Source organism: Python bivittatus, unplaced genomic scaffold, assembly GCF_059951505.1.
Source record: "Python bivittatus isolate LINGU-HERP-01145 unplaced genomic scaffold, Pbiv_v1 ctg000340_np1212, whole genome shotgun sequence".
Lineage (NCBI taxonomy): Eukaryota > Metazoa > Chordata > Lepidosauria > Squamata > Pythonidae > Python > Python bivittatus.
This window is the reverse complement of record NW_028277056.1, coordinates 21,675,058-21,702,906: the sequence shown is the minus strand read 5'-3', so window position 1 is coordinate 21,702,906 and position 27,849 is coordinate 21,675,058. Positions and strand designations below refer to the sequence as shown.

General features: G+C 40.7%; 1 protein-coding gene across 4 annotated transcripts in view; it reads left to right on the top strand.

The window, feature by feature from the left end:
• Positions 1 to 27,849, top strand: part of USP12 (ubiquitin specific peptidase 12) — a 58,785-nt gene that overhangs the window by 23,330 nt on the left and 7,606 nt on the right. For 2 of the 4 annotated variants that reach the window (XR_015796106.1, XR_015796107.1), the window contains exons 10-11: positions 1,646 to 5,091; positions 8,297 to 8,359. The gene's annotated coding sequence lies outside the window, so the exon portion shown is untranslated. Of the gene's footprint in view, positions 1 to 1,645; positions 5,092 to 8,296; positions 8,360 to 17,649; positions 19,294 to 27,849 lie in introns of those variants that run through there. The other 2 variants (XR_015796109.1, XR_015796108.1) reach the window with 2 other exon arrangements.

Genomic DNA, 27,849 nt, shown 5'->3' with positions numbered 1-27,849 from the left:
CTGAACAGATTTTCAACAGTAGGTTGTCTTATTTAACTAATGTGAAAAGATCATGTTAAATTGTAACGATTTTTTTATTAAAAAAAACTAAAGCTTTGTTTCAGTTATTCTGTCATGTTGCTTGGGCAGAAAAATACCACTACTACAAAGACTTCTATAAGAACTCTTGAGGACAATGGATATTCATTTTTAAAAATGATTTATATAAAAGCACACATTGTTTGGACTATTTGTGAATGTCATGACTGCATAAAACTTTGAATTTGGGCTTACTGTCTTTCTTTGGGTGGAAACACTAGTACAAAGGTAGATAACTTACTGCTTTTTACATGTTTTGGAATATAACAATTATCATCCCTAAATATTGGCCATACTAACTAGGAGTATGGGGTTGTGATTCCAATTCTATTTTATTTTATTTTGTTGTGGGGGGGGGGGTTCCTTTGAGTCAGTGTTGACTCCTAGTGACTGCCTGGATTAGTCCCTGCACTTTTCTAGGCAAAATTTCAAAGGTGGTTTGCCATTGCCTTCTTCCTAGGGCTGAGAAAGAGTGACTGGCCCAAGGTCCCCCAGTTGGCTTTGTGAAAGCAGGACTAGAACTCACAGTCTCTTGATTTCTAGCCTAGTGCCTTAACCCCTACACCAGACTGGTTCTCTTGTGATCCTAAATATCACACACATACTGCTTATTTCTACCCAATAGGCCAAGCCATTTCCTAGCTGGAAATCAGAAGATGATTAACTAATTTTGGAATGATTCAACAATTTGATTTTAAAATGCTATGATTCACACAAGTTTTATCACTAGACATATTTAAAATTAGTTACAGGTACTTTTAGGACATTAGATACCCCAAGATGTATCAATATCTCTGGTGGGATGGGCGGTGACAAATTTGAAATATAAATAAATAAAAATAAAGATGTAATTTAAAATGAAAGGAGTTCCTGATCAACCCATGAGAATTCAAGCTGAAGGCTTACTACTGTTTATCCAGTTAATTTTAAATTCTAAGGCTGTGCAGTCCTTCAGGTTCAAAGGGAAACATTTGGAACATGGATGCACATATAGCACTTAACAGAAATTCCTTACAATAGATGCCTCTCTCAATTTTATTTATTTTATTTACATGTAAAATGTTTAAACCACCTCAATCTTAAAAGGCTCTGTGTGGTGCACAAGTGCAACAGCGACAATCCAATGCAATAATAAATTCATAGAAATAGAATAATTTGAAAATATCTGTATACCTGGCTCCAATGATTTCCTTCCAATCAGGGCCCAAAGGCTTTCCAGAACAGTCATGGTTTTACTAGCTGCTGGATGGCCATAAAAATGGGAGCCATCCTCACCTGGGAGGTGTAAGGAGAGGGAGCTGTTCACAGGATGTTCATTCCTTCAGAGAATGCCTACTTTTGAGTCCTCTCCTGCCATACTTCTCATTAGGTGAGAACCAGGAGGCACTCTGTTCACTTGGATTGGGCAGGCAAAATCTATTTGGCTTAGGCAGATACAGGTAGTCCTTGTTTAGCAATCGCAATTGGGACCAGCAACTCAGTTGTTAAGTGAAGTGATTGCTAAGTGAAAAGTCACATGACTGTGATGGTGCGTATGATTTTACTCCAGCTTTCCTTTGCTTTACAGCATCAAAAGGATACAACCCCAAATCGGAAAGGTTTCAGGAACTCAACTCATGAGGATGCCAGGTAAAAGGGCAAGTCTTATAGCCCTTTTTTCCCACCCCCATGCCCTTTGGAATGCTCATCCCATCTCTGGGATAATTAGAAGAAGAGAATTGATGTTAATTCATTGGAGAGGAAGTGATTACAAGAGAGTAAGTAGACACACAATGAAAATACAGATCACACATACACAAAAATCATGAATGGCTCCAAAAACAAGATATGGCTAAAGAAAACATATCCAGCAGGGTCTCAACCTTCACTCTACCCCAGTGCCTGGGAAAATAGCCAGGTCTTTAATAGCTTCCTGAATATCATCAAGGTGAGAGCCATCCAGATCACTGAGAGGATAACATTCCAGAGGGCAGGTGCTCTGACAGAAGGCAAACTTCCTGGGTCCTATGACACTGCTTTATTGATGGGACCCAAAGGACAGACACTCTGCCTGATTACACTGGGTGGAGAGAGAGGTGGTCCTTCAGATAACCAGGAGGGTTTCATAAAACCATGAAGGGTTTTATAGGTGATAACCAGCACTTTGAATTGCACCTGGAAGTCAACTGGTAACCAGTGCAGCTCTCAGGGTAGTGGGATCACATGGGCATAATGAGGCATGCCCAACACTGCCAAAATCATTGCCTTCTGGACCAGCTGTAGCTTCTGGTTGGTCTTCAAGGGCAGATCCACGTAGAGCACATTACAATCCATTTGTGAGATGACTAGGGGTGAAAGACTGTCTGAAGGGCTTCCTGATCCAGGAAAGGGCACAACTGGTGTGAATGTCCTCTTGTCAGCAGCTGCCACCTACTCTTTGAGCAGGAGCTGTGAGCTGTGAGTCCAAGATGACCCACAAGTTGCATACCAGACTTGAATTGAAAAGTGCAATCCCATCAAAGATGGAAGATCCCCAGAGCCCAGATGCCCAAAGATTTGCGGCCACTCAGTCTTGTCAGGATTGAGCCTGCGTCTGTTCCTCCCCATCCAGACCTGCACAGTCTCCAGCCACTGGGACAAGCCTTTGGCAGCATCACTTGGTCGGCCCAGGGCCAAGGTATATTATTGGGTATCATCAGCACATTGATGATACCTGATCCCAAACTGACAGATGACCTCACCTAATGATTTCATATAGGTGTAAATAGAAGGGGTGAGAGTGTTGAGCCCTGCACATCCCACAAGTGAGGGGCTGTGGGCTCAATCTCTCCTCACCTGTTAACACTGAAACCAGCATGAAGAAAGGAGAACCATTGTAAATAGAAATAAAATCTGTATTCTCTAGTCAATGATAGTCAGACATTGTGCAGACCATCCCTGATACTCCCTATGTAAATTAACATATTAGTCATGGTAATTATTACTGTGAATATTACACACAACATTAGGGACAGAAGGGAAGAAATATGAAGAATACCTAGGAATGATGCTAGTAGAAAACAAGAAGCGAATGCAACTAAACAAAGGTATGATCTCAAATTTGAGTCTACTCTGTAGCAGTAAGGGTAGAGAAGGAAGAAAGTAAGGGTAGAGAAGGTGTAAATAAAGCCCAGCAGGCTTCCTCCTGTGCTCCTGGATCTGGTCTCTAGGATGATATTGGAATTTCCTCATCTTTAGTGCTGGTTGAATTCAGCCTCTGTCTTAGGGGCTAGATCCAAGAAGGCTTGGGAGGCCCTGGCCTCCATGGTGACCATGGGCTTTATCCCAAATGATCTTAAGCCTGATGCTTGATGCTGGCATATATTAGACTTTTGTGCTTCCTTCAGACAATAGTCCAGTGATTATGTGAAGGACATAGAATCTAGCCTTTTGCTCTGGTCAGATCATGTCCTGATGTGGATGAGATTGGCTGCTACCTGTGTCCTCTACAGGGCAATGGGTCTCTTAGAATTGCCCATCCCATGTATCTGATGGATCCAGTAAGATTCCACTTAGAGAATTTCCCAGCAATCTGATGGGCAGTTGTATTGGCTGTCTGGTTAGCCACTGGCAACAGGAGGCAACCTAGGCTCTTGATGTGATTGCTGTTGAGTGGCCTGTATCTGCCAATCACGGTTAGCTCCTTGATTTACTGGTAGGTTTTATTGGTTTGTCATGATTGTTTTTATTATTTTTTGTAACATTGTATTATGGATTATTTTCCTCTGCAAACTGCTGAAAGGTGCGTAATTAGGACAGTTAAAAAATCAAATAAAATTGCAGCTTCTCTAAAGAGAACTTTTTTCTGCTACTTCTGGAAATTGAATCACGTGTAAATTGGTTAGTGAGAATGAGATTCTTCATACATTATGTTATGTTAAAGGCAGCCTTCAGTAACTTAATTATAGACATATCCACAGATTTATCACAATTTTCCAACTGAAATACCCTGTTTAGAGATGCATCTAATCTGGTACTTACAGCATTAAGTGTGATATTCTCTTTCACCTCCAAGAGAACTGTCATCACATATTTCTCAGTAGCTGCCAACATTTGCCTTACTAAAGTAGTAGTGGGGCTACTCCATCTCCAATAATCAAAACAGAAAAACATCTTCTGTTTTTGTTCTGACAATAGCAATTAACATAACAGGCTATAAACAATCCTGATGCCAATTGAACTGTAAGGTATTCCATTTGTAGTTGACCACACATGATATCGATAGGGATTTTATACTGTTCATGGTTTGCTTAAGCACCAATTGGCTTTGTTTACTCATGAGACTATGCCCTAGTTCAGTGTTTCTCAACCTTGGCAACTTTAAGATGTGTGGACTTCAACTCCCAGAATTCCCCAGCCAGCAAAGAATTCTGGGAGCTGAAGTCCACACTTCTTAAAGTTGCCAAGGTTGAGAAACACTGCCTAGATCATGGATTACAAATCACAGAGGGTTCACACACCGAGCAGAAATTAAAACATATTGCAGGTATTAAAAGCCACTCTGACTCTTCAGAGGTTGAAAGCCCTGATCCATCAAGCACCAACCTCAGGAGCCAGGAGGCAATTTTCCACCTGAGGCTGACTCAGCCAGACCCTCAGCCAAGAGCAGGTGTTGAGGAACAGACCCTGGCATGGCACTTAGCCCCAAGACTCAGTGACACATCTGAAGAGCAGAGCAAGGAAGATCTGTTCAGCTCCTCAAGAAGCAAGGACTCCAGTGCCCCTAAATGATCTGGGCCTGCAGCTGGGCTATTTAAGGGCAGCTGCTAGAGACCAGCCTTCCACTAGAAACAATCACCAGGGCTGGACCTGCATTCCTGTATCCTTGCTTTCTGCTCGACTTTTTGGCATTGGGTTCCTGGACTACTGCTGTCTCACCCTGTTTTCCTGAACCTGCACTACATTGGCTGCCTGCTTTCCAGCCCGACCCCTTGTCCCCTTCAACTACAGCTCTGAATTGGACTGTGTACCAGCTGCACCGTGCTCTGCTAACAGGTAAGACATTGCATCCCTGTATAATTCCCGGGGTGTGTGTGTGTGCATCTGCTTAGCTGGCTTTCTTCCTGCTTTGGTGTTTGCTGGAAGTTGTCAGTAAACCACTTGCAACTCACTACAGTGTGTTTGCTCAGCCTGGAACAGAACAGTGGGTTTGTGCAATTATGAACCCAGCCATTGGCTCATCCCAGATGGAACAGAGCACCAGATGTTGAGCTGTAGAAATTCTGTTGCCTTTACTGGCCTGGATTTGCGGAAAGACACTCACTTTAGTTACAACAAAATACCCCCTAGGTGTAAATGAGAAGTGTAAGCATATCCACCAGAACAAACCTATGTTAGCTATAGATAGGCGGCATACAAAATGAATGAATGAATGAATGAATGCTGGTCTTTGACTGTAATGAAGATTTGTATTGTATTGTATGTTAGATATATCTGTTCTGACCAAAATATATGACCTATATAAGATACCGTCTATACAAGTAGGTGATTACAAAAAAGAAAAACAAAGGCAAAACTCCCTGAGGATAAAATGTGAAACAATGCAAGAGAGAATAGATTTGTCACAATACTATGCAAAGCTCAGATGAATCAAAACCTAGTCATGTATACAGGATTCATCTGTGATCCACCTTGAGTTCATAGATATAAATTGTTCAAAGCAAATTTTCAAATACAAGACCTTGTCATGTTCCCCAGTTTGTACATCATGTTATGCCATAAAATAATTTGTTGATTAAGCCATTGTTGATTAAACCATTGTTAAATTTAGCATTATGCATTAACTCAGTCATAGACTGAGTTTTACACTGAGTTTTGCTTCTGGCAATTTAGGGAGGTAGTATCTATGCATCTAATGTTCATCAGTGAATTTGGTAGTGAATGTTGAATAAGATGGATAGCTTTGTAATCATTTCCTTTAATTAGGTCACAAGTGAATATTTAGTTTCCTCCTACCAGGACTCTGCCATGTTTGCTTAACACTGTCTATATCATTGCTACACTAGCAAACAGAAATCTCCTGAATTAACTGACTGTATATCTAAACGTTATGTTAGCATGTTTCTGAAAACTGTTATTGGCATCTGTGCTTTGAAAAGGCATCCACTTCAAAGTAAAATAAAGAGTGCCTCCTACAACATAGTTTAGGATAACATTGGGGGGAGGGAGCTGAGTATTGAGGCATGAAAAACAGGCTAATTTTGTGGATGGTGTGAAGGTTTTGGTGTATATTAAGAGTGACTCTGCAAGACATAAGGTACATATTTTGCTCATTATGACCTTCTTATCCAGCCCCACAAAAGGACTGAAAACTTTGGCTTTTGAACTTCCTGAGATTGCAAAAAAAGGACGGGGCACAGCCATTTATGGCTTAAGATGAAGCATCATATTTCAAGAACAATGGGCTGCCTTTTACTTTTAAGTAAATTTCTCTTAAAAATAAAGAAATAGGGTGCCCCTCTAGGTGGTTTCTGCAGGCATACTGATGCCAATGGGTGCCATGTTGAGTACCCTGGCTGACTGGCTGTTAGTTTATGTATACCAACACTGCATCTCAAATTGCACATTGTCAACACTGGACCGTGAATTGATAGTAGATTTGTCCTCCATACATATCATTTGAAATAGACTGACCATTTATTGCTACTTAAATGCAGAACAAGAGTGGGGCACCCTCAATTTACACGGAGCCTCCATTTTCAGCAGCAAAAATATATTGACAGTGTGACTTTTCCCCCTAACATTTCAGCTGATGTTTTTAGCTCAACTCACTCCAGTAACATTATTGCACTATTAGCCATGTCCTTTGTGACCTTCAGCTACCAAAAATAGTTAAAATGTGTTCCCCCAGTCCCCCCTCCCCCCCCCACCAAGTCTTCCTGCTTACGTTTTAGAGCATTAGAACTGTTAAGTGAAAAATGGTGCATGCCAGTGTCATTATAATGTAAACCATGGAAGAAACTCAACTGCTTCTGGTGATGCAATCAAGCCATGAGGTGAGACATCATTCAGACAAAACAGACACAATGCTGTGCAAAGAATTTCCCAGAAAGACAGCAAACAATTTACAGAGATGAGTTGACTCCTAACACTTGCAAGTAATGATGACTAAATAATTTAGTAAAGTTTTTCCCCCAATGCCACATTCTTTTTTTCTCCCAAATGGAAAATTGCTAGATTTATTCACCCCTATGATCACAAGCAGCAGTTTCGCCCAACACTTAATTTAAAACAATCCTCCAAACAAAATGACAGAGGTATTTAAAAAGGACTTTTCTTTTAGAAGAGATCTACATGTCATCTAACTTGCCTCATGCTAAATTTCAAGCAAAGACTTAGTCATGGCTCTTTCTATTTTAGAATTGTTTTTTCTTAGTTTGGATAAATGAACACAGATTATGGTATGCTTTTATCCCTGGTGAAAAAACTGCAAGTGACTGAAGGGATATGGGGGGGGGGCTCAGAGAGGGGTACATGAGTGCAAAGAGATGGGTAGACAAGCTCAGTGTGCCAATGCAGAGCTGACAAAGTGCACCTTATGGTCGACCTACAACTTGCCACCAACCTTCTTGTAGCTCCTAGAGCCATCCCAGAGTGGCCAAACATTGCCCTGCTTGGCATTTTCTGGCATGGAGTAGGGGTACCCATTCCAAGAATGACTATGGCTCCCATCCACTTTAGAAGTATGTCTCATGAAATTTGCTCAAAGCCTAGGGCACACTTGAGCATCAGAAATTGTCTACTACTCTTTTAGTGGGAATGAGGCAAACAAGAGAGAGTCCTGCTTTGTCTGTGACTCCTTTTAAGTATGGTCTACTTCATGTAAGCATCAAAGGTAATTTAAACATCCTTGTATTAACTAAAAGTTGTCACTTGTTCATTTACATCAGAAGGGTTAAAAGCAGGGGTATCCACAAGGGGGAGTAAAAAAAAGTCAAGATGGTGACTGCCACCACGCAACTTAAGTCCTTTTTTTACAAATGTCACGGGAACCATCTTGACACTTTTTTTTCCTTGTGGACACCCCCAGTAAAAAGTCCAGTGTCCAGACCACATGTGGCCTGGCAGATGGTTAGATGCACAAAAAAAATGAGAACATAACCAACTTTTAAAACTCAAATACAGGAAAACTAATTTGATTTAATCTGTCAATTTGCTTTTTAATAAACATCAACAAATCTGGATAATTTCTTTGTTTTAGCTCTGCATGAAGCAGCTGAAGCAAAATAGGTCATCTCTCTTGAAATACTACAGTACATCTGAGGTGAGTAATCTAGCAGACCAAAGAGATTTCTTCCCCCAACTTTCAGAAAACCAGTGGCATGTAAAGAGGGCATTAGCTATGGAAATTTGGCTTATCCAAATGAAGCTAATAATACCTTATAATAGCTGTTGAGTTCAAACATTTTATGAAGCCATAAATCATTTGTTTTTAATTTAATATGATGTGCAAACAAAGCCAGTGAATCCACCAAATATTGTTTTAGGTCAGCAAGTCCCACTCCGAATCCATATTTGTTGTTGGCTTCTGATTGACTTAGTGGGATACCCAAACTGGATTGTATGGCTTCTTTTGATTCCTGACCCTGTTCCTGGTTTATGTCTCCCATCAATGCCTCTAACTCAGACATGTACGGCCTTTAGGTGTGGTTCCCAGATCCCTTTCAAAAGTTGCCATGAATTATATTTTTATTGTGAATGATAGGGGCAGTAATATTAAAATACAAGGAAGTCGTCTCATTGAGAGCCAGTTTGGTGTAGTGGCTAAAGAAGGAAACCAGAAGATGGCCTTAGGCACACAGCCATCTGGGTGACCTTAGACCAGTCACTCTCTCTCAGCCTTAGGAAGAAGGCAATGGCAAATTACTTCCAAAAATCTTGCCAAGAAAGCTGCAGGGAAAGTTTAGGAAAGTGCCAGGGGCCAAAACTTTGGAGTCACATGCTCCCCAGCACTCTAGCCAGAAGCTGCGTGCAGCCCTTGGCTTGAAGAAAGTGCAGATAGGGGGAAGTCTGTCAGTTTCAGTTGCTGGAGAACAAGTAAGAATGGAAGATACCACCTTTTGTGAACTGCCCAGAGACACTTGGCTTATTAGTTTCAGGAAGGATGGTGGGATCAGGGAATTTGTAGATGTTGGAGTAGAACACACATTGGCTATATCACCTGGAGCTGAAAGGAGTTGCCATCCAGCAGTTTCCCATCTTGGCATTACATGGACATCTTACTTCAGTAGGGCAACCACTGGTTTGTGTATTATATTACAGTAGTTTTTGCAAGGCAACCAAGAGAGAGGTCAAGCTCCTTTTTTCAAAGTAATGAGATTCTGCTATGTTGAACACCTGGTAAATGTCATTTTAAAAATCTGGGAAGATAAACAGATGGGCTATTCCCCAGTCATTTTTAGTCTTCTCTTAGGAATATTGCGTCTCCTTTCATTGTTTAAGAATTGCACAAGCAGTAAAGAGCAGTTTCATCTTAGGTGGGAGAAAGAATGCAGTAATGATTGGGTTGAGGTCAAGTTAAGCAATAGGAAGAATGTCTGAATAACTATTTCAGTGAACAGGAAGAAGCAGAGAGGCTCGAGACTGATTTCTAAGAAAAGGAAAAAACGGAAACAAATCATGATTGTAAAGGCAATACATTCCTCCCCCTTCCATTGAGATTTGACTCATAGCTTATTGAAGTCAAGAGATGAGTTTCCATGGTGTAGAAAGGACTTTGATGAAGGCTTCAGCTGCTATAAGGTGGTTACAGGAAGAATTTGAAAATAAGTTTGCCTTAAATGGATTTTGCTCCAGGTAACCTTTAATCATTCATAGAAAGGGACAGTAATTTGTCAAATATAAACCCAAATCAAGACTTTTTCAAAATTGGTTTGTTGAACAAAATCTGTAGTAGCAGCTCAGAGAAAAGGAAGAAGGAAAATCTAGGTCAAGAATGAAAGGGGAAATCAAATGGCCTATCAATTATAACTGTCATCTCAAAGCGCTCCATAAAACAGTTAGGAGGTTTCGTAAACATAATTAAAAATCCTTCCACTCAAAGAATGATGTAAATTACTAATAATATTTAATAAGAAGAAGCACAGCCACAGCACACAGTTAATTGCACATTTAAAAATTCTAGTGCGTTTGTCATCTTCTTCCGATTAAGCAGTAATTCCAAATCTGCTATTCTATCCCTACTTAAATCCCCTTGATGAATAAAGCAGCCATTTGTTTACAATCATCCTAACTTTATTTGCTGCAATCTTTCATATATGCAATAACACCACCTATGATTATCTGGCTTCCACAGTAATAACACAGTATGGTACTTTTTTTTGTTTTTTTAAGAGAGAAAGAGATCAGGAAACCGTTACTGAGAAATTACACTCATTATTTTTCCTCACAGTTGTTATCACTCATATTATTTTCCAGCTTGGATAAATTCCACGACCACCCAAAATGCTCTCTGTGCGCAAACGCTTGTTTGGGAAATCAACCAAGGAGCTGCACTTTATCATTCCAGCTGGGGCTTGTACAGCTGCAACTGTAGAAAGCTGCTAATTGCCTTGGCTTCATTCATGAAATGGTGTGCAGAAAGCAAGTGTTGTTAATCTTTGGGGTGGGAGCAGGTTGACACTGCAGTGTTCTTCAATCTGTTCTCTTCCATGTGTGTTTAGATTGGATTCCCATAACTCTCCAACCAGGCTAGTTTTGACTATGGGGAAGTGTGGGTGTGTAAGTCCAAGCCAACTGAAGGGGAACTGATGAGAAAGGCTACATTGGAAGATAATCTTGGTTTTGTTGCCAGACTATGGTAACAAAATACAATGGGATGGTCAAGTACTGATAAGCCTGTTGGGTTGCTTCTTTCTTTTACTCTGTTTTTTCTTTCCTGCTTACTTACACTCATTTGCTCTTACTTCCAACAGTGCTCCATGACCTCACCACTACTGTCATTATCATCATCTAGCAAAAGGGCCTTTCTTGAGTATGACACGAGAGACTCAGGGCACAATGTTTGTCTGAGCCTCACTGCCTCACCATCCCACTTCCTTCTCAGAGCATCTTGCATCAGTGTGTCTCTTTCTCTAAGGCAGTGACCCATGAAACAAGATTACGCAGGGAAACCCAACATTCCTAAATAATTCTCATTCATTCATTCAGTTTAGGCACTGCTGGACTTCAGACTGACTTGGGGTGGCTCACAGTGCAATACAATTCTTGAGATTATAGATGAATTAGTATTATTATTACCATGAATTAAATACAGTGGTACCTCGGTTCACGAACTTAAATCGTTCCGCGACTCTGGTCGCAACCCGAATTGGTCGCGACCCGAATCAAATTTTCCCATAAGGTTCAATGTAAATACGGTTAATCTGTTCTGACCCCTCCGAATTTGGTCGCGACCCGATTTTGGTCGTGTCCCAAATCAAATTTTCCCATAAGGTTCAATGTAATTACGGTTAATCCGTTCTGAACCATATGTATTTTTTTTTTAAAACCGCAAAAATATGAAACAAAATACAGTACGAAGAACCTTGCTCGACGCGACTTCTGGCGTGGAGGATAGGAAGGCGGGTGGGGAGGCGGTTATTGCTTGGAGGGAGAGTCCCCCTCCCTACAGGAAGCCACGACCACGTGTCACGGGAGGGAAAATGGCCGCGGATCCTGTTCGTCACCCGATCCGGCGTTCGCGAACGGAGGCAAAATTTTGCGAACGGAGCTGTTCGTGACCCGAATTGGTCATGAACAGAAGCATTCATGACCCAAGGTACCACTGTATATTGATCCATTAAATCATTTCAAATACTGAACCATATGTTGGATGAGGCCACCTCCTTCCATGGGGCATTGTCACTATTCCACCTACCTCACCCTGCCACCAAACTCCCTATACCAGTAAAAAGACGCAGGGAGGATGATGATCCTTTAAGATGACTTCACGCAGAATGTTCTAAAATATTTCACTTAATAAGCCAAAAAATAAGCATATAGCATGTGGTAGCAAAAATCTGGAGAATAGTGATTTGCTTCTAGGATTGCACTGAAAATGTATTCTCACCCTGTATTAAAAATATAGTTTTAGGTTCTTTTCTTACTCCTCCCCCATCTCCAAAAAACTGCCTTTCAATACCTTGATTTTCTCATACATTTTCTATATAGTGTCATGCTTCCTGTTCTTTTTTCTTATTCTTTTTCTTATTCTTTTTATAAAACCACACAGTTACATCAAGAAAAAAATACTACACTGGCAGTTATAGAGCTACTTTAGAGCCTGTAACAATTTAATCTTAAAAATGCCATTCATTGTTTTGCCAAGTGACCTTACTTCATAGAAAGCTGTATCCTGGATTTCCTCTTCTAAATTCTTTGTTGTTGTGCTCCAAGAAGTCATTCTTTGGATAAAAGGAAGCCATTTTTCATATAACATGACATTTAACTATGGCATTCACTACCACAGGAGACAATGATGGCCACCAACTTGGATGGCTTGAAAAGGAAGCTGAGAAATATTATGGAAGCCAAGACTGGCAATGACGATCATGCTTGGAATACCACTAAATGAGTGATTATGAAATCCAGATATTTGTGGATGTATTTCATAATGTTAAGAGTTACATCCGATTTCCTTTAAGAAACTTAAGTGAAGATGATATATGTCCAAGCCAATGTGTCCAGGCCCACTGCAAAAGTTGTGGTTTGGGGCACTATATGGGCAGTGTGGCTTTGCGGGTCGAAGTCCTGCTTCATTTCAGAAAGAGGACGGATTTTTAGGATATGCTGTGCTGATCTGCAGGGACAATTTCATTGTAATCAAAGGACACTTCATTAAGATTAAATTAACTGTGCCATCAGCAATATACAAAGAAAAATCAACTTGATCCAAGAAGAGTATGTTTCAAAATTGTTATTAGAACAGCAGCTTGCCCAACATTAGGCTAAAACTGAGATGATGAGTAGTACATGGCTCAGCATCTGCAGTTCAATTGTGAGAATGCAGCCATTGTTTTAGCATGTTGGGTGAACCAAGTCATCATGATAAGCCCTAATAGAGTTTATTTTAGAAGATCTATCATGTTGTGTGACCATACAACCATTATATTTTCATCAGGTTTACAGCTTAGCATGTTGGGACTCTACACGCTCTGTATGTCCCCTCTCCTCTTCCTCACACAAGTGAGCATGACATTTGTTTCTCTTTCTGAACATTCCTCCCATGGAAGCATATTATTTAGCTTGGAGGTGCATATCCAATGACACTGACTCTTCAGCATCCCATGACCTACTGACCACAATGGTGTGGGGGATGGGGAGAAGGCAGGGGGTGGTAGAAAGAGTTAAATTGTGTCCCCTCTTTGTCTCTCACTCTGTGTGCTCATTGTCTAAAAGATTGCTAAAACATCCAAGCATTTAAACATCCATCTATTTAAACAGAGACAGCAAAATGTAATGATTCAGGCAGGTGTGAGCAATACTTAGACCATAAGTTACATGTGGTGACAAGGCTTTGGTAGAGCCCAGCTAGTGTAGACTCCATAATCTGATTAGTTTAACCCAGTAAGAATCACTGTTCAAGACAAACAGGATGAAATTCTCCCATTTCTACCCTTAACCCTTCCCCCATCCCAATTTCCAAAATTGCACCACCCAAGGTTGACCAGTTGGCTAATACATTTCAGTCTCACAGTTCTGGACCATTTTCATATCTTCCTAAAGCAGAGTTTCTCAACCTTGGCAACTTGAAGATGTGTGGACTTTAACTCCCAGAATTCCCCAACCAGCATGACTGGCTGGGGAATTCTGGGAGTTGAAGTCCACACATCTTCAAGTTGCCAAGGTTGAGAAACACTGTTCTAAAGGGTAGTAATGGGAGTGGATTGCCTCTTAGAAGCTTCCTCCTTCCATTCCCACCTTTGTCCCAAACAGTCTTCCAGCTAATCAAGGGAGTAAGTTGTGGCCCCCAACCAAGGGGTTTTGCCTGTCCATGGATTAGATGAACAAATAGCCTCTCATGCTGTAAGGAGGCTTCTCAATAGCAGCCTCCTTCTGCTATTTTTCATGAAAACAAATACATTTCCTCTCACATATATTTGTTGCATATTGTCATACTCGGCCCTAAGCTATCAGCCTGGATGAAGACATGATAATCACACCCTTCCTGTTATTGTATGATGAAACTGTCTTCCAGTAAGGATGAAAGGTAGCTAGAGACATCACAGATCTGTCTCACCATGACATATTTATCTAACACAAGGACCTCTTGCTGGATCTGTTCTATTTCACAGTCTTACAAAATGATTCATCTGAAATGCTCTCAAGTCCATGGTTTCGTACTGGTTAAGATAGCTGACTGAGGATAGCTCCAAGGATCTATCACAGAGCCACTAAGAAGCATCAGGGCTTCTATGAAAGATCTAGACCACCCAAAACACAAGGGAGGAAGAGAGGGAAGGAAATTATCTTTCAGTACTCTTGATAGCTATTAAAGGGAAGAATAAAAAAAATGAGCAGGGAATACTTATTTTTAATATTGTTATTTAAATAACAGATATGATGCCAGCTGTTGTGAGAAGCAGTATTCTATGGGTAAGGAGATTTGAGGCTATGCTTGTGAGGTGGTGCTGAATGGCCAATTGATATGGCTCATTCTAAGCACTGGATAGATCTGGAGAATTTTCCAACAATTTTCCCAGCGATCTGGAGAGTAATACTGTTGAGTTCCTTGTTAGCTTCTGGAACACAGAGGCAAATCGGACACTGAGCAGGATTGCCCCTAAGCAATCTCTCCCCACCCACTGATCCCATGCAGCTCTTTTGTATTCCTAGGAGTTCCTGAAAATTAAGTGGATGCCCAGATCAATGCTGGCAAAAAATTAGAAGCAAGTGTGACCACACATGGGTACAAGTTCAAATTCAAGTGTACATTGTGGTAGTAAGGACAGTGCTGTGCAATCACTTCTCCGTCCTCATTGCATCTGAGGAACGTCAGCCACCTCCACTATTTAAAGTGTCCCAGAACAGGCTGAAGAATGTGTTAGTGTAAATTGTGATTGTCTATCTGAGCATTTCATGGATAAAATCATTTGCATTCACTTTGAGTTAGAAGTGGGATGGAGGGACTTAACGGATATGGCAGAGGTGAAATCTGGTGAGCTTCCCTGGGAGGTTTTTGAGACTGTAAATCTTGAGGAAGTGGATGGGGTTCTCTGTAATCTCAGCTTTGCCACCTGTGGAGTGGGTCCCTGCTCCAGCTGACAGGTGAAAGCTAGGGAAGGGGCTGGGAGCTGGATCCAGGATGTAGTCAATGCTTCTTTGAGGGAAGTGAAGGTCCCAGCAGCCTCAAAAAAGGCCCTGGTCTGCCCAGTCCTCAAAAAGCCAGGCCAGGAACTAACAGAAATGAATAACTACCATCCTATCTACAACCTCCTCTTCTTGGAAAAAGTTGAGCATATGGTGAGACTGCAATTACAGAGAGCTCTGGAGGAAACAGATTATCTAAACACATGGCAATCTGGTTTCAGACCTGAGCATGAGAAGGAAACTGAATTAGTCAGTCTAACTGGAATGGAAGGAACACAACCTTCCTTGTTTTCCTAAATTTCTTAATGGCCAATGATACTGTTGACCATGGTATCCTTCTGAGCCACCTGCAGAAGCTGAGAACTGAGGGTTCCTGAACAGCCAGTTGCCGAAGGAACGGGAGAAGTTAGGCCCTTGGATTCTCTGTTATGAAATATGCTCAGCTTGCCCTTTTCCCTGCCCTGTTTAATATCTAAATGAAACCAGCAGGAGAAGTCATCTGTTGGTTTGGGGTGAGGCATCATCAATATGGTACAACACCACCCTTGTCCTAATGGGAGATGCCATGGAAGTTCTGATGACTGGAGGCTGGATGTTGTCTGGATGGGAAAAAGGCTCAGACTCCACCCCAGCAAGGTAGAGCAGCTGTTAATTTAAAAAATCTGATCCTGGCATTGTACCATCCTTGATTCTTGATGGGGTTGTAACTCTGCAAAACAAGAACAGGCCCACAATTCATGACTCCTGCTAGGCAGCAGGTGGAGGCCATGGCCAGGAGGGTCTTTGCCCTGCTTCAGCTGATATACCAGTTATAACCTGGCTGGGAACTGGATGTGCTGAGGAAAGTCATTCATGACTTTGTCAACTCCTGGTTAGCTTATTGTAATTCAGCTGGTCCAGCCTGCAGCAAACCACATACTGGCCTGTTACGATACTGCTACCTCACACTCCTGCCGCATGAGTTCACTGGTGGCCAGGGTGTTTCAGTTCAATTCAATTTCAGTTCAAGGTGCAGGTCCTACCTTTCAAGTTCTGTATGATTCAGGGAGGGGCAAAATGTAGATACAGATTCTGGACAGCAAGACAGCACCTACTAAATGTCCCCACTATCGAGAGAGACAGTGGAAGAAAGCAACTCAAGGCAAAAGTCAAAATGGTGTCATTCCACTAACTAAAACTAGTTGCACACTCAGATCTATTCTCCAGCACATTAGCACTCCAATGTCCAGCAAGTTCTGACTAGGTACCTGTATCATGCTGGCTAATGGTAGGGCTGGCCCAAAGCAAAGTTTTTTACACATTAAAAAAAAAAAAAAGCTATATATTAAAAAATGGCCCTATAAGCAATTTTTCTTTTATCTATAACTTACAGTGCATGCCATGTTAGTATGAGAAAAACCATGTGTTTTAGTCTTGGTTCATTTGTTTACTTATCAGTATTTACATATTACCCCATTCCACAGATGGTGGATAGTATTTATTTTTTGTAAGGAACTAGCTTGGATGGATGGATGGATGGATAGGTAAGATGATAGCTGATACAGAGAGAGAGATAGGCAGGCAGGCAGATCAGTACTGAACAAGATCTAGACTGCTGAATTCTATTGCTTTTCTGCCTCCTACATTATTAGGATCAGAAAAAAATAAACTTAGTAATGTAGATCAGGAAAACTCTAAAATGAAAAGTTACCATTGCACACAAGGTTGGAAGAAACCTAAATGTAATATTTTGTTCTAGTTTGATTGCTTCATATCTCAATCTTCATGTAAATTATAAAAAATAGGAAGAATGGTATTTTAGAGCGCCCTTCATTAGCATTCTGGTAGTCCAATACTGCCCTCTGGTGGCGTTTATATTACTTACAGTATCTACAGATTTTTATGCATTTTCACTCACTAGATTCCATTTCAGTACAGTATTCACAATTCTCAAAGTTGCCAGTCCAACATTTCCTGTGATACATAATAAGTAATTCAAATGTGGTAATGCTGTGAAGAGGAGGGCAACTTAATTTCTTTATTCCAGTACCTGACAATTTTCATCTGCTAAAATTACTCTCCATGATCGTTTTCCACTGAGCAGAATATTTATTATTCAGAATTTTGGGGCAGAAAAAAACGTTAAACTGACCCAAGACAGTTTGTTAGAGAGAATGCTGGATAGAGGAAAAGTTAACCTATATGTATAACATGTTTTTCCTGTAAATAATTTTTAGTCCCAGCTATTACATTAATATGAACAACAAACCCTGCATATTATTGCAGACTGGAATCATGCACTGTTCAAAATTCAGAGGCAGGGGCTGAGACCTCACAACTGGATGGATTCCGGCATCACACCAACATTGACGGTGGCTGGGTTCTCAGAGCATGCTGACAAGGTCAGACAAAGCTTGGATTGGCGTAGCAGAATGTGTACCCAGCTATTATGATTTTCATGGCCCCAGAAATGGAAGCTCCATGATTCTGCATATGCTTCCTGAATCAGACAGTTAACCCATCTACCACAATATTTATGTATTTATTAGATTTATACCCCACCTTTCCTTCAAGAGCTCAAGATGTACATAGTGCTCCCTCCTATTTCCCCTCCCAACCACTGCCCTGGGAGATAAATTGGACTAAGAGAGTGATCAGCATGAAGTCACCTGCTGAGCCTCCATGGCTGAGGGTGGACTTGAACCTGGCTGTCCTAGGTGCTAGTCCAACACCTTACAGTCTTACATGTATAGCACATGTATCTTCACTTATTCGTCTACCACATTATCTCTAGGAAAGGAAGAAGACTCAGTCAGCACCCCTCCACCCAGCTATGCATTTTATGGCAATGTTTTGCTTCTGTGTAATTTACACCAATGTACACAAAAGCCTTGGGGCAATCCGCAGAGCCCTTCTACAAGCTGTCCTTGATTTCTTATTTTTCAGGTAATATAAAGATGAACTAATCATAGAAATAGTATTTAAATACATAATCGTTCATTCAAAATTCCATTTTGACATTGTCAGTGGTAGCACCCAGCTAAGGACCTGGTTAGCATTTGGATGGAAGACCAGAAATCCCAGAACTGTAGGCTAAACTGGAAATTGGAAGGCAGTAGTAAAGCACTGCTGTATTGTTGTCAAGAAAACCGACATTGATGGTCCCTAGGAGTCAAGATCAACTTGAGTTTTTATCCTGCTGCTGCCTATCTTTTCTGGTATGATTCCCAACCCATCACTCAAATGCCACCTGACCCATACACTCTGCAGATGAGTTAGATTTTGACCACATAGTTCTAAGTCAGCATGGCTGGCAAAGGTTTCAGCATAGGACTTTCCCAGACCTTCCTGGATATGGGCAAATTCATGGAGATCAGCATTTGAACATGCTAATCTATATAATATTAAGTCCATCCATCCAATTTCTGCATCAGTCTGCAAATTTAAATTCACATAAATACACAATCACATGCATGTACAAAAAAATCATATTTATTTCTCACTGGTTTTGTTACTGAGAGAGAACAAGGATGGGCAGTGAGGCAGTACAATTTGCGCCAGCATAATTTTGCCTCTACATGAACTGGAGGATAGCATGGTCCTGTGCCCCTCCAATTTCACACATCCCTTGGGTTTTCTAGAAGCCTACCCACTGAACAGGAGGACACATGCACTATGATAGCATGTGGTCACCCATGGCTCTCTGTTGTATTGTCATGTTTACCCCCAGCCAGATACGCTGTTCTTTTTAGCTGATAGCGGACCCTGAGAATGGAGCATGAACATGTTTTCCATAGGAAAGAGGGGCTGCTACTGAGCAGGCAAGAAGGATATGAGAGAGCGGGCTAGCAAACCAAAATGCCTTCTAGATAGTGTTGGCTGTTGAAGACTTCTTGTTGGTTTCAGGAGAGCCTGGGAGAAGACTCTGGAAGTGGAGGGGGGATGGGGGAAGTCCACTGAAAGAGGAAGAGGTGCAATGAGGAACAGTTCAACTCATCACTTGTGGCTTCTGTGGGAAGCTGGGGGGGGGGGGCAGATCACATTCTGTTAGTTGGCAAGAGAAAATGCTGGCCCAAGAAAGAAGCAGCCAGCTTACTTTTTAAGTACCTTACTTTAGTATGAAGTAAGAAAGTATTGTAGAGATCAGTGTTTCTCAACCTTGGCAGCTTGAAGATGTGTGGACTTCAATTCCCAGAATTCCCCAGCCAGCATGGCTGGCTGGGGAATTCTGGGAATTGAAGTCCACACATCTTCAAGCTGCCAAGGTTGAGAAACACTAGTCTAGATGATCCCTGCACTGTAACTTGTAACATGTACAGTAGAGAGAGTTAATTTTCAAAGACTTGGCTACATCTGTGTCAATCAAGCCTGCATAATGCCTTTTCCTGTGGCTTATCCTAGGGGGGTGGGGTCAGGGTGGAAAGGAATTTTAGTGCTGATGCTATTTCCCATGCCTGAAAATGAAACTAAGGTCTATAACTCTGCTTGCTGTGATAATAAAAGGGGGGGAAATCACGAGAAGATGTGTTGTGTGCTGTGAGTTGGATCACAGCCCATTAATCTTATCTTTAGTGAATACATATGGAGATACCCATGCATCAGGGCTGACTTCTTCATGTTGCAAGAAAATCAACCAACTTCAACCATCCCTGCGGGCTTAGTGAATGAGGGGGAGTTAAAATCCAGGTGAACAGAAGAATTTGATGTACGTATGATGGACGAGAGTTTCTAGAACTTGGGCGCCATTAGAGGTCAAGCACCAAAACGTCCAAATTAAGCAGCCATATACACCAAAACTCAGACTGTCACATTCTGAAATGCAGTAGGATAATTATGTGTTTTTTCTACTATATCTTTAACCACAAAAGCAAACAGACTTGTTTGTACCCTTCAAACTTCCACAGGGAAAAAGATATATTATTTTACAAAAGAAAGGCTAAAGAGTTAAAGATTTTGTAATGGCAAAATTTGGGACTAGCATCCATTACCTGCCATCTTAAGGCAGCTGCTGGCGCCCAGCCTCCCCCCGCCCCCAGGTTTTCCCTTTAGCTCAGACTGGTCCCTCATTTAAATTCCCACAATTCCTCTGATTTAACCGTATTCTGGGGCATTCTGGAAATGTAAAATATGGCTCAGCAGAGATGCCAGCCTCTGCTTTGAGCACTGTAATGACACCATGTAAGTTCAGCTGCAGGAATACTAAATGGACCCTTTTGTTGACTTCCTGGGGAAGATGGCAGACTGAAGACAGCTCCGTGTAAAGCAGGGCCGATGTCCGTGGACTTTAATAAGGAGCTGATTAACATATCAGCTCCTACAATCCTATCTGGATGAAAGAGAGAGACGGTGAGATTGCCAAGCTGTTTCTCCTTATGATTTTTCCTTTTCCTCACAGAGAGACTGCAAGATAGCAATCTCACATGGTGGGGCGGGGGGGGATCAGGAGACGGGGGAATTCTCCATAATTGTCCAAGCCACAAACGGAGCCTTTTTTCAAAGGACACTAAGTTTTTCCCTTGCTAATACCTTCTAATTGCCTATTAACTGCTTAAAGAAGTTAGATACCTGTAAAGTGACAAGGCTGGAAATAGCCTGTGAGTGCCTTCAGTCCTTAATATAAGAATATGAGGATTTATTTTTTAAAAATTTTAAGAACTTAAAAAGCAAGACAACGTTTTGGCTAGGTTTTTAAACGGATTAAGGGCTCAGAAAGTGTTGGAAATTGAACTTTGAATATCAAGACTGAAATTACTCTTAAAGAATTACTGCATGTTTGCGGGAAAGAGAAATTGTTTTTGAGACTGAAGACATAATAAGACAAGTAATTCAAAATGGCGTTTAGAGATATCTTTGAGGAACTGCATTGGGACATTGAATCAATTATGTCAGCTATGTTGTTTGTTCTCAGAAGATGTTATAGAACAAGATATGCAACAAAACTTACCTGTGGAAAATATGGATGAGAATCCAAATAAGAACTTTTTCACCACACACAAAGAAAAAACTGGATGAGAATTTGAAAATTAAGAAGGAAATAAACATGACAATCCTAGAGAGCAATTGAAATAATTTCCTTTTGTTGAAGTCACAAGACAGATTGTTTAAAGTACTGAAGAAAGTTTCAACAAAGGTCAACTACCATCTGAATGGATTACAGAGATTGTTCTGTATAAAAGCAAAAAGGAATATAAAATTGGTTTATTCAACCAGGGATAAAATGGGATGTGCTGTTATTCTGACTGGTTCTTTTTGGATATGCAGATAACGGGGGGGGGGGAGATGTGGTACACTGGTTTTTTTTATACTTAAGGTGTTTAAGTTCTTTCCTTTATTATTTTATGTATCTTAACTTCATAGTACTCAAATTGGTTTTGTATTTAATTGTCTTTTTACTTAAAGTAAGTAAGTTTGATCTTGCTTTCTTTAAAGGAGAAACTATTTCTCTCTGTTATGCTAAATTTCAGTCTTTTGTGAATTTGCTTATAGTTTAGAGTTGAGATATGAAATGTTTATCAGAATGGGATAAGTTGTTATTTAGGGTAAAAATGTGTATTGGAGCTTGTCTTTTGTAAAGAAGAAATTGTTTCTTTTTGTTATGTTAAACCTTTCTTTAACTTTATACTGGGATATTTGGACCATTTTATGCCTCTTAAATGGGATTTGGTTTTAGCTAAGAATGGAGATGTGGAATTTTATATATGTTAACTAATGTTAATATTTTAGAGCTCTGTTTGGACTTTTTGCTGAGAATTGGACAGGAGAAGAGGTTTATTTATTTATTTTATTTATTTATCATATTTATATAGCCACCCATCTCACACAAAGTGACTCTGGGCAGCATACAACAATTAAAAAGAATAAATACATAAAAACAATTATAAATACAAGTGAAAAGAAGAAGAAAAGGAAGAAAACTAAAGTAAGAAAAAAAAAAAAACCCTCTCCCCTAAAAAAAGCAACTTCCCACCCTCATTGTGACAAGTATAAAGAATTCCATAATCTCTTCCCCTTTCTAAAGGTTATTATTCTAAAAAGAATAAATACATAAAAACAATTATAAATAAAAAACTATAAAAGTACACAGAGTAGGAAGGGATAAAACTGATAAGGGAGCCATCGCAGAATCTCCCCGGTCCCCTACGGTTTCTTATTTGATTTGCCTATTGTTAAGAGATGGGTTATGGGATGAAAAGTTGTATATTGGCAAAATAACAAAAGGTAAAGAGATTGTGGAATTCTTTATACTTGTCACCATGAGAGTGCGAAGTTTCTTTTTTTAGGGGAGAGGGTTGTTTTGTTTTCTTACTTTAGTTTTTTTCTTTTTCTTTTCACTTGTATTTTTTTTTTTTAATTGTTCCATCTAAGACTCTTAATGAAATTATTGGGGGGGAAAATAAATGGACCATTTTGCCTATATTCCTTGAAACCCGAAGTCAGCCAGACAGGGGCTGTCCTATTTTCCTTATGTGAAATGTGGGACGGTGCAGCAGAACCAGCACTGAGCTTGGAAGGAATCCCCCAGGGTCTCCTCCGAGCTGACTGAAAAAACAAGAACGTGAGTCTAGGTTGTGTGAACTGAAAATAGATGGCGCGGCGGAGTACGTGCCACTACAGTGTTTACTGAGGTAAACTCCCCTTCATCTGCATGCACGATATAAATATAAATATGCCATTTATAAAATTATGGCCTTTTTATGGGCATCTGCAGGTCAGATAGTGAACCTTGGAGCGGTTACGCATTGCCACTTATCTCTCCACCTTAATCTTTTCAAATGGCTGAGTGAACATAAAAGATAAACTACAGATAAGTTAAATTACAGACTGAAAGACGCCAGGGGTGTAGTTCAAGTTTTTTTTCCCCCCTTTTTATTTTAAGAGGAAGTGCAGTTTGTTGGTTCTCTGTGCCCTGGATCACACTGGGTCACCAGTGTGCTGTTCAAAGAGAAGGCTCTGGCTTGGCAACCTCACTATGCAGAGGGACTTAAACTGAAATGAAATGCTTGTTAAACTGATACAGCAGATAAACTGTATTAAATCTGCAGTTCTTCATTCACACTGGCACTATGTAACAGGGGGAAAAGAACCTTAATTATACAGGTGACTGGTATGGATGGTGGAAGAAAACTTTGCAGCCCCCCTGCTACAGGCTGTACCTTTCATCTTCGTGTTCAATGATAAAACTCTGCTCTACATACAAAAACTGCTAATTGCAATTGCCAGTCAACTTGATTCTACCAGGTGAGGGGTCCGCATCCTCACCCCCAATGCCTATGTTGCTGTTAATTAGTTTAGACCAGCCTGCTACAATATGTTGCTCTCTGGATGTAGAATATTTAAATGTAAAAGTTGGAAGGGACCTTGGGGAAAAAAAATGAATCCTATCCCCTGCCCAGGGCAGGAATCCACTTACCAAGTGCCTCCTTTAGTGACTGTTCAAAAATGGTAAAAAACATAGCTTTGTGACCAATTCTCACATTTATGACCTTTGCAGCATCCTGTGGTTATATGATCGCTGTTTGTGTGCTTCACAACCAGCTTCCGACAAGCAGAGTTGATGGAGAATGTGGAAGTAAAATCACAAGTTGCGGTCATGTAATGTCTTGCTTAACAACCTCGGTGCTTAGCGATGGAGTTGCCGGTCCCAATTGTGTTCGCTAAGCAAGGACTACCTGTATAGCATCCCTAACGCGTGGCCATCCAGCTTTTGCTTCAATTCTTCCAGCAAAGGAGAACCCACCACATGTTGACCCACAAGTCTTGGAATTTCCAGCCAGCATCACACTAAGCCATAATATGATTTGTTTGATTCTGGTGTAGGTTTATAAGTGAACCAAGCCACTATGGCTTATGAAAGAAACCATACATTTGAAACAGTTCTTCGCTTAGGCTTGTTCGCTAAGCCATAATGGGTCCAATTCTGGCCATCACATTTTAAAAAGGATTCTGAGAAATCAGAAGAGGTTCACAGAGGGGCAACCTTGATAAACAGAGAGCTAGAAATTAATCCCATATAGAAAGATTGAAGGTTGACATCTAGCCTTTTAAAAAGATGGCTGAGGGGGGATATGATAACACTCTTCAAATTGACTGATTGATTATGTGGCATCAAGTTAGTGTCAACTCCTACCAGCCCCATAGATTTTCTCCATGACAGTCTGTCCCTAACCTGGCCTTTCAGGTCTTCTAATGGTACTCTTCAAATACATGAAAGAATGTCAAATAAACAAAAGCTAAAAGTGCAGGATATGGAATAACAGGTTTAAGTTACAGGGAGACAGATTCCAGCTTAATGGTTAAAAAAAACCCCATCTTATTAATAGAGTAATTTGATGGTAAAGCTAATTACTCAGAGAGGTGGTAGGCTGGATATTTTCAAGTGGATCCTGAACAGCCATCTCTCTAGACCATTGTTTCTCAGCCTTGGCAACTTTAAGATCTGTGGACATCAACCCCCAGAATTCCCCAGCCAGCATGCTGGCTGGGGAATTCTGGGACTTGAAGTCCACAGATCTTGAAGTTGTCAAGGCTGAGAAACATTGCTCTTGACACTTTAATCTGGATTATTGCACTGAGCAAGGGACTAGACTTGATGGCCAAATGGGACAATCTACTTCTAGAATTCTATGAGTTTATGATCACCCTGAGTGCCTCCCTCATCTTTCCCTCACAGGTAGGAGAGCAGATGATGAAAGCACATAGGTTTGAATAATGCTCTCATGCTTTCAAGAACAAATCATGATTGGCTACTATGACTGCATGCAGAGAGTGTTTTTTCCTAAGTTATTTATTTATTATATTTATATCCAGCCTTTCTTCTTAGGAGGAAAACAAGTATACCTTGTTCTTTCATTTTATGCTCCCCATATCCCTGTAGGGTAGGTCAGTCTAAATAGTAGTGGATAACCTGAGTGAGCCAATCAATTTGACAGTGGTGACTTGTTGTTGTTGATGTTGTTATTGTTGGTCACACAGTCAGCCAGATGTTTAGACTGGATTTGGCATTTTTGTCCACCTATCAAATCCTTCCCAAGGACCTGAGATAAGCAGATGTTGTTTGATGGTGTTAAAGGTATCATCACAAGATGTAAGCTGTTCCAAGTAAAGCTGCCTTTTGCAATTGACTGATGGTGATCATGTTCAAGTGGTGCTCCAGATGTATTGGGATTGGACCCAAGGGACATGTTACTATTGGTACTATCTTTGCTTTCTTTTGCCACAGTCGTTCTATTTCTATTTGCAGGTCTTTATACTTTGTGCTTTTCTCTACTTCTTTCTCTTCTCTTCTGCTGTCTCCAGGTATTGCAAGGTCCACTATCCAGACTTTTTGATCTTTCTTATCAACAATTGTTAAGTCTGGGGTGTTGTGTGGCAGGTGCTTGTCCGTTTGAATTCTAAAGTCCCAAAGCACTTTGGTTTCTTCATTTCTATTACTTTGTCTGTTTTGTGGTCCCACCAGTTCTTGCTCAAAGGCAAATGGTATTTCTTGCAGATATTCCAGTGCACCATTGTTGCTATTTTGTCATGCTGCTGTTTGTAGTCAGCCTGTGTGATCTTCTTGCAGCAGCTGACTAGGTGGCCCCGTTTCTTCAGCTTCTTTGCAGAAGCAGTACGTGCTGTCTGTTGCTGTCTTCTCAATTCTGGCTTTGTACGCATTGTTCTTAAGGCTTGGCCTTGTGCAGCCAGAATTTGCCCCCCCTGTCTGTTTCTTGCTGGTCTTGTTGTTATCTGCTTTACCTGCTAATTTTTTGTACATACTGGCTATGTATGTCTCTTTTCTATTCTTCATTTGGCCTTTCTTGTAGGCCAGTTTGGTCTCTTCAGGACTGAGTAAGCCTTCATGGCGTACTAGCTTCAGTGCATCTTCTTCACTGTCCTTCAGATATTCTTCCAATACTCTTTTTTCTTCTTCAACTGTCTGGTGTACTTGCAACATTCCATGCCCACTCATGCTCCTTGGTAAGTAGAGTCTGTCAATGTCGCTGTGTGGATGAAGGACATGATTCATTGTCATTATTTTTCTGGTCTTCCTATCCAGGGCTTCTAGTTCGGTTTTAGCCCAGTCCACTATTCCAGCTGTGTATCTAATGACTGGAATTGCCCAGGTGTTTATTGCCTTCATATTATTTCTTCCACTGAGTTTGGACTTTAAGATCTTCTTCACTCCCATGATATATTCATTCCTAACCTTCTTCCTGACTTCATTGTGCTTGATGTTGTCAGCTTGAAGGATGCCCAGGTATTTGCCGTGATCTTCTTCATCCAGGCTCTTGGCTGTACATTCGGACAGTTTTCAGCAGCGATTCTATTTCAGATGGTGTTTTTCCATACAGCTTAAGATCGTCCATGTAAAGGAGGTAGGATAGCCTGGCAGATGTTTTTGATGTTTGATAGCCATGGCCTGACTTGTTCAGTATTGTTGACAGAGGAATCAATGCAGTGATAAACAGAAGTGATGATAGTGAGTCTCCTTGAAAGATTCCTCTCTTGATATTAACCTATCCCAATTTATCACCATTGACCAGCAACTGTGTCTTCCATTGTGTCATTGATGTTTGCTTCGGATGTTTCTACTGACTCCTGTTATTTCTAGGCACCATGTGGCAGGGAGTCAAATGCCTTCTTGTAATCCATGCAAGCTACATTCAAGTTGGTCTTCCTTTTCTTGCAATTTTCCAAAATCATCTTGTCAATTGGGGCTGATCTTTTGTTCTTCTGCTGTTTGGGCCGTTTCTTTTCTACTCATATGGAAAGAGCTTGTTTTCAACTAGATGCTGTTGGACTGCATCAGCTACCACACCAGTTAGCAATTTGAAAGTTGTTGGTAAGTAGATAATTGGCCTGTAGTTGCCTCGTGCAGCCCCTTTTGTTGGAGCTTTCATTATCAGGTAAGTTTTGCCAGATGTTAACAAATCTTCAATTTCACCTCCTTGCAGTATGTTGTTAAACTGCTCGGCAATAAGTGGGTGCAGACCAGTCAGATGTTTCAACCAAAAACCATGCAGTTCATCTTCACCTGGTACTGACCAATTCTTGATCTTCCTTGCCCTTTTCTCCACCATTACTGCTGGTATTACAAGTTCTTTCATTTCAGCTTTGTTTTTATTCTTATCCACCTTCTTTATCCAAGCTGCATTCTTGTTGTATTTCTTTGGGTTGTCCAATAGCTGCACCCAGAACTGCACTCTTTCTTCTTTGTCAGGTATTGACTGGTTCATTGCAGTCTTTCCATTGATATTTCTGATTTGACTGAAATTGAAGATTCTGCCTATAGTGTACAATTTGAGCTTCATATCTGCTGATCTTCTTGGCTATGGCTGCTATTTGCTGCTTTATTATTTCCAGTGCTTCTTTGATTGTCCTTGTTTCTAGGTGATATTCTTGATCAGGTATTCTTTGGTCTTCTTGTTCTTCAGCTTCTTTTCTTTCATCTAGCTTGCTTGCATCTGATCTTAGCATGCTGATCTTATTTTCCAACCTGATCTTTCA